Raw genomic sequence first — 6952 nt, 5'->3', positions numbered from 1 at the left:
CTATTCTAGAGAGTAATTCAAGCAAGAAAAGATAGCATGCTAAACCAGGGAAGAACAAGTGAGAAGGGAGAAGACAAAATGCAAGGAATATTAAAGAGGTATAAACCACCAGATTCAGAAATTGAATTACTGTGGTGAAGGGAAAGGAGGTATTGAGTGAGTGCTGAGTTTCTGGCTTAGGCAAATGATGGTAAGTAGAGCCTTTCACAAAAAAAAAAAAAGAAAAAAAAAAAGAAATTCAGGACGAGAACAGATTTAGGGGAGGAGATTACCATTGTTTCTCTCCTAAATGGTTCTCATTTACACAGCAGGAGGGGGATGTTCTTCCAGGAATTATAAATGTCTTTGGCCTTGTTCCAAACTCCCAGCAAGAAGAAACCACAAAGATACATCCAGCTTACTGAAGTCTTTTTCAAATGGTTGCTCCTATTCTGACCCTGAGCTCAGCTGCTGGAGAAAGACCTTGCATTTCCCACATGCAAGCAAGGGAGGGGCCTTCTCACATGATGGTCCTGTCTTTTCAACCAGGGGGTGACAGCTATTGGCAACTGTCAGCTCAGCAACACTGGAAATAGGCTGTCCTCATTTTGCTGTGGTGCATGGTGACCAACAGGAATGGCAGGGGCTGTTTTGTGCTCAACCTGAGTTGAAGTAACCCATCTAGACTGAGATCTGATAGCACCAAATGGGACTGACTTTCTGGAGGGACCATTTTCTTACCAATTCAGGAGTTTGCCCCTTTGCTTTCTCTCTTAACTTTCAGATGACATCATTTGCAACAACTTCTCTTACTGCACTATCATCCACTTAGAATAATTGTCAGGAATAGTTCATCAGCTGTAAGCAGCACATTGCACGTCCTGGGGAGCTAGAAATAATGTAAACTCCTCTGTTGTTAAATTTTTTTGACCACGCCAAATCTCATTATTGAATCAATTGAGTTGGTTGAGAGTTTAACATTAACTTTAATGCTAATTCTTTGCCCTGTTAATAGTCAAGTCAATACAGGCACCTGCTGTCTCTGTTAAGCTAATGAGGCAGGAAAAAGGATGGGAAAGATGGCAGGTGAGGTCAGTTCTTCATCCCCTGAGTCTCTGTGTTGTCCAGGCAACTTTCCTGCAACCGTAAATGGCAGTGTTTTGCTTTCCAGTGTTTCTTTCCTTTGTACTGTGTTAGCAGACTGCCATTCCTTTGGGAATGGCCCCTCTACTTTGTCTTTCAAAGAGTGTGCAGGATGAACTTGAGCAAACAGTCTTATGGCAATTCCAGACATAGCTACTCCATCAATTTCTATTGTTGATTCAAGCTGTTTTTGAAAAAGTGTGGAGTTGGAAACACAACTCTGCGTGTTGCACAAAGCAACAGTTTTAGTGCCTGGGAAAAGGGAAGGCACAGGTTTCAAGACACATTTAAAGAATTTGGGGGGCGGCGGAAGGAGTAGGCTGTTCTGAAACTCATACCTCTAGCTGAAAAATTCTAATGAGTCCATAAAGAAGTAAAAAAAGTTTGTAAAAATTGTAGCACTATGAATTCAAACAAACATTATTATGCCTAAGTTTGCCTTATCAGGGGAATTGTTAAACTCAAGTCAAAGGACAGGGAAATAATATATAATCAACCAAATAGATTTTTTAAAGTGGATAGCTTAGAATACAGGATATCAGTGGAAGCAGACATTGCACCTTACTTATAGGAATACAGGAGAAAAGTAACATTCATGCGCCAATGTGGGCTTGTTGCTAGTATGTTTTTTAAACAGCCCAACTTTCATGAAGTATTTAGGGAACATAATGAATTAAGTTTAGTAGTCAAATTCTTTCTCTCCTAGTGTGTGTGTGTGTGTGTGTGTGTGTGTGTGTGTGTGGCGGGGGGGGGGGAGAGGAATTAGTCATTCTCTGAGCCTCAGTGTACTCCTCTGAAAAGTGGGTGTGATTCAAAAAGAAAAAGCCGTAAAGTACTGAGCACAGTGCCTGGCACTTCCTAGCCACTGCATTAGTATTATTTTGGGAAACTTGCCTACAAAGACCATGTCCTTTCTACTTCTTCAGTTCACCAGCTGAAGCACATCACACACCATTCCTGCTTGCTTTGTTTCCTTCTGGGTGGTGCTTCCTAGATCTTTGCCTCCCTTGTTTTTTGTTGTGGGCCAGGCACAAAGCCTCCTGGCTCTGGATGGTGGAGACTTGGTTATTTTCCAGGCTGCTTTGAGGATTCCCCAGGAGGACTATGTCAGAGGTGCTAATGAGTCTCTGTTTAACCATGACTGTGCACTCCCCTGGCAATTGGGACAGAGAGAAACACCTTGCACAACAATTAGCTTTTCACAGCCATTAGCAATTTGCAGTCATTAGCACCATAGAAACACTGCAAATAACACCCAGGAAGCAAATACCACTGTAAGGTGCCACCAGGCTCCTAAGCTGCATCAGCCCTCAGCAAGGCAGGAGTCTGAGAGCCCTAAGGTCCCCTGTGCCCACTTACTCCAGCAAATGGGTTTTGTGATTCAAAGTGCCTCTGTTCCTTCCCGTCATATCTTTGAAAATGGCTCTATCAAGCCCATTATTTGTTTCAGTGGGACATAAATCTTTCAGAAGAAAAGTCCAGAAGGTGTAGTGCATAATAAAGCGATTGTGAATTCCCTCAAGACCAAGAAGCCTAAAGGAGTCTGGAAGGAGTGGTGTGAATAATTGAAATTTGAGCAGAGTGAAACTCCAATGCAATGCAATGATTTAGCTCCAAAGCTGTTCATGGCAGCATTGCTAAATACCAGAACCATCTATATCTCTAGTGGTAGCGATTGGTTAAATAATTGTGCTATACCCATTGAACTGAACATAATGCAGCCTTTAAAAATAATATTCTGGAATTTACAGGCAGATTATATCAAAAGGTTATAAAACCTTATTAACATTATTTCTTTTTTATTGTAAAATATGATATGCACCTTCTAAAATATTAGTGATGATTGTCTCTGTGTGCTGGGAATGGAAATGGATGATTTTTAATTTTTAAATTTTGCTGTTCTATGTTATTCTTCTAAAACAAGTACAGATGTATGTGTAATCCTTTTAATTAGAGAGAGGGATAAAGACAGCAGAGTGAGAAGGTAAGCCCTGTCTGGTGTAGTGATTTTAACATACCTAAAACAATTTTAAGTAAATATTTTATTGAAGCATAACATACATACAGAAAAAAGACACCAATAATAAGGACAGTTTGATGATTTTTCATAAAGTGCATAAATCCAGATACAGAATGAATCTTAAATACCATGATGGTTATGCTTGTGGCTCCACAAACAAATGTCTGCATGGTGAACAATTACAGTAGGAAGTCAGCTGCGTGTTGAGGAGTCAGTGATGCAAGTTCATCAATTGAAAGCTCATTATGGTAATTGCATTAGTCTGTTTTCACACTGCTACAAAGAAATACCCAAGACTGGGTAATTTATAAAAGAAAGAGGTTTAATTGACTCACAGTTCTTCATGGCTGAGGAGGCCTCAGGAGACTTACAATCATGAGAGGAGGAGAAGCAGGCACGTCTTACATGGTGGCAGGAGACAGAAGAGAGAGCATGTGAAGGAGAAACTGTCAAACACTTATAAAACTGTCAGCTCTCGTGAGAACTTACTCACTATCACGAGAACAGCATGGGAAAAGCCACCCCCAGGATCCAATCACCTCCCACTAGGACCCTCAACATGTGCGGACTATAGGGATTAATTTTCGAGATGGGATTTGGATAGGGACACAGAGCCAAACAATATCAGTAATGGTGGAAGGAAAGGTGGTAAATCTCCATTTTACAGGTGCAGAAACTGAGCCCCTGGGAGTAAGAGTAACTTGAATCCCATAACTGCTAAATGGAGGAGCTGAGATTTATTCCCAGTCAGGCTCTGGAATCAATGCATTCCCAAGAAGAAAAAATACAGCTGGGGCAACTAGCAGAAGGCCAGGGCATCTCTAAAAGCTTGATGACCAGAGAGTAGGAGACAGGGAAGAGCTGTGTCAGGGAGGGCAGGAAGGCTTGTCTGTTAGGAAGGAAGGGCAGAAAATCAGTTCCCGGCAAGTTCTACAAAAATCAGACCAGTGGGGGCAACTAATAATGCTAAGTCTGGTGCCTTTGTGCACTTATATTTCATGTGGACCTGAAAGGTGGCCTTGAGGCTGATGGACCAGAGATGCAGAGCACAAGAGCTCTGACCTCCTTCAGAAGTCATGGTTAACTAAGAAGAATGCGGTCTAAATTATTTTTTATTTTATTTTATTTTTTTGAGACAGAGTCTTGCTCTGTCACCCAGGCTGGAGTGCAATGGCACAATCTCAGCTCACTGCAACACTTGCCTCCCAGGCTCAAGCAATTCTTGTGCCTCAGCCTCCTGAGTAACTGGGACTAGAGATGTGTGCAACCACATCTGGCTAATTTTTATATTTTAGTAGAGATGGGGTTTTGCCATGTTGGCCAGGCTGGTCTCAAACTGCTGACCTCAAGTGATCCACCCACCTCGGATTCCCAAAGTGCTGGGATTACAGGCGTGAGCCACCGTGCCCAGCCAGAAAGGGGGTTAATTTATGTTTTATTTATATTTACTAATACATAGGGGAGCAAGGCACTACTCATAATCCTCCCACATAGAAAAGTGGCCCCCAAATCTTCACTGAATGATCAAACTTCTTTTCCTTTGAAATAGGTGTTCTGGGGGAACCATGCAGAGGGCACACTCTGGGCAAGGGGTGCCTCCGGAGAACACAGGATACATATTAAGGACCTTAGGTGATGAGAGCAGAAAGTCACCTTCCAAAATGAACTCAGCTGGGGAGGGACCAAGCTTGGAAAGTTTTTATGGAAACCATTTCATCAAAGATATATATCTAGGAATTTTGTTATTTTAATTAACTCAGTGGTAGCACCATACTATGCTAAGAGGACTGGGTGTAAGACTTGTAATGACCTCTCTTTAGGCCGTTAACCCTATTTGGTTACTGTAAGCTTTTCAAGGATTGAGGCCATGTGGTTCGTCATCTCTATATGCCCAGTGCATACTAATGTGCCTGGTAGATAAGAGACATTAAACAAATGCTTACTGAATGCATAAAACATGTGTCCTAGATATTCTAGGCTAATACCACTTTAAATAGGCCACTGATTATGTACACTGGTTTGAGTTCAGAAACATTGATCATCAGAGAGTTAGGTCTGAATGTGGCTGATGGAATTTCTGGGAATTTCCAAGAGATACTGCTCAGCAGTAGCCACTATACCAGCCATTTTTCATATTCCTCAATCATTCATTCATTTTAGTAAAGGTAGAATCAGACAGAAATGAAGAATACTCCAGAAGTGAAGGAAGCAAGAAATTTATAGAACCTGAAATTGGTTCCTGGTCTTCATATTTCAGCAACTTCAGAATTTTTTTTAAATCATCTAAGACCTTTTTAAACAGTCATTTATTGAAGTCTTACTAAGTAGCAGGCTTATACTCAGTGCTAAGAATACAAAAATCAGTAAGACAGAACACACAGATCTGAAAATAGATAAATTACAACCCAAGTTGGATAGTGTTTGTATTATGTAGGATGTCTTCAGTTGCAAGTAACAGAAAAGAAATAATGGCTAAAAAAATGAAATTTTTAATCATCTCACAAATCATGAAAGACTAAAAGTAGATGGTTCCACATTGGTCCAGCAGTTCAATGATATCATTAAAAAAATCCAATACTCTGTCTTTTCACTATTCTATCCTTTGTCCTCGGCTTATTGCCTCATGGTCACAGAATCGTTGCTGTAGCTCCAAGTAACATGTTTGCACACAATTGCATTTAAGTCAGGCAGGGAGGAACTTACTGTTTCTCTTTATAGCAGGAAACAAAAATCTTCTGAGATAAGCTGACCAATAGACTTTTTCTTTGGTCTCATTGGTTAGGACTGGGTCACTTGCCCATTCCCAAATCAATCATGAGAAAAGGGGAATGGGATTGCCATGGTTGGCATAAGCCAATGATGCTTTATTCTCTCAGGCTGGAGGAAGGGGTTGCATCTTCCTTGAGCATGTTGCTACCACCTAAAAAACTGGATCCTATAACCTAAAGAAGGTGAAAAGAAGAGCAGAGGAGAAGTTAACCAACGTGTTTGCCACAGGGTTAAGCACAGAGTTGAGTGAATCAGTGTACCTTATTTTTTCTAATTTGATGCCAGATCTTCAGCTCCACCTCCCTTCTCTAGCATAAGGCCAACAGCCCAAGGCTACAAGAAAACCTGGCCTTTCCCTGACACTGCCTTGGCCTTGATTGCCTCAGTGCAGAGAGTAAAACAAGCTGTCAGACTCAGCTCCTGCCCTATCCTTGAGCTCTAATAACCTCAAGCTTTTACAATTCCAACCAAGTTTAAAATTCTAGCTTGTTGATGTGAGTGGGAGTTTGGAATGCTGGAGGGGAAGGGTGAAAGTCAGGTCAACAAATGAGATTTGAAGTGGTTTTCCTTCCTCAAACGCAAGCCTCACATCAGGACTCTGAACTCAAATGGCCTCTCCTGAATGAGAGGGAGGGGGACACATGTAGGGAAGGCCAGGAGAGCCCAGCCATGGGTGTAGCTGAATGTTGTTTCAGAGAAAAAACAAGATTTCTCTCCCTGAAGACCACTGGGTACTACTTTCAGAATTTACATAAGAGAGAAATAAGGTGTGGTCTCAATCTGGGGAAGAAAGTTAAGGAGGTGATTGGAGTAGGACTCTATGGAGGATGTGGCTTTGTTCAACACATCCGTAGACACTGGTTTTACAAGGCCACAATCGATATGCTACTGATATATAATAGATGATATGATTGATATGATACAATATGATTTAATGTAATACAGTAGTATAGCAATACAATATAATGATACCAGTAACTAAAATTCACTGATCATTCACCGTGTGACTAACACAATGCAATGTATTATCCTTACAGGACT

The 6952-nt window shown here is 41.2% G+C and overlaps 1 long non-coding RNA gene across 1 annotated transcript in view; it reads right to left on the bottom strand.

The window, feature by feature from the left end:
* Window positions 1–5611: 5611 nt before the first annotated feature.
* The window catches only part of LOC129043443 (uncharacterized), an 86107-nt gene continuing 84766 nt past the window's right edge, over window positions 5612–6952 (bottom strand). The window contains exon 10 of the long non-coding RNA XR_010123306.1: window positions 5612–6084. This is a non-coding gene — a long non-coding RNA (uncharacterized LOC129043443). The remainder of the gene's footprint in view (window positions 6085–6952) is intronic.

This window comes from Pongo pygmaeus, chromosome 13 (assembly GCF_028885625.2).
Source record: "Pongo pygmaeus isolate AG05252 chromosome 13, NHGRI_mPonPyg2-v2.0_pri, whole genome shotgun sequence".
NCBI lineage: Eukaryota > Metazoa > Chordata > Mammalia > Primates > Hominidae > Pongo > Pongo pygmaeus.
The sequence above is the reverse complement of the archived record's forward strand: the minus strand, read 5'-3'. Positions and strand labels throughout refer to the sequence as shown.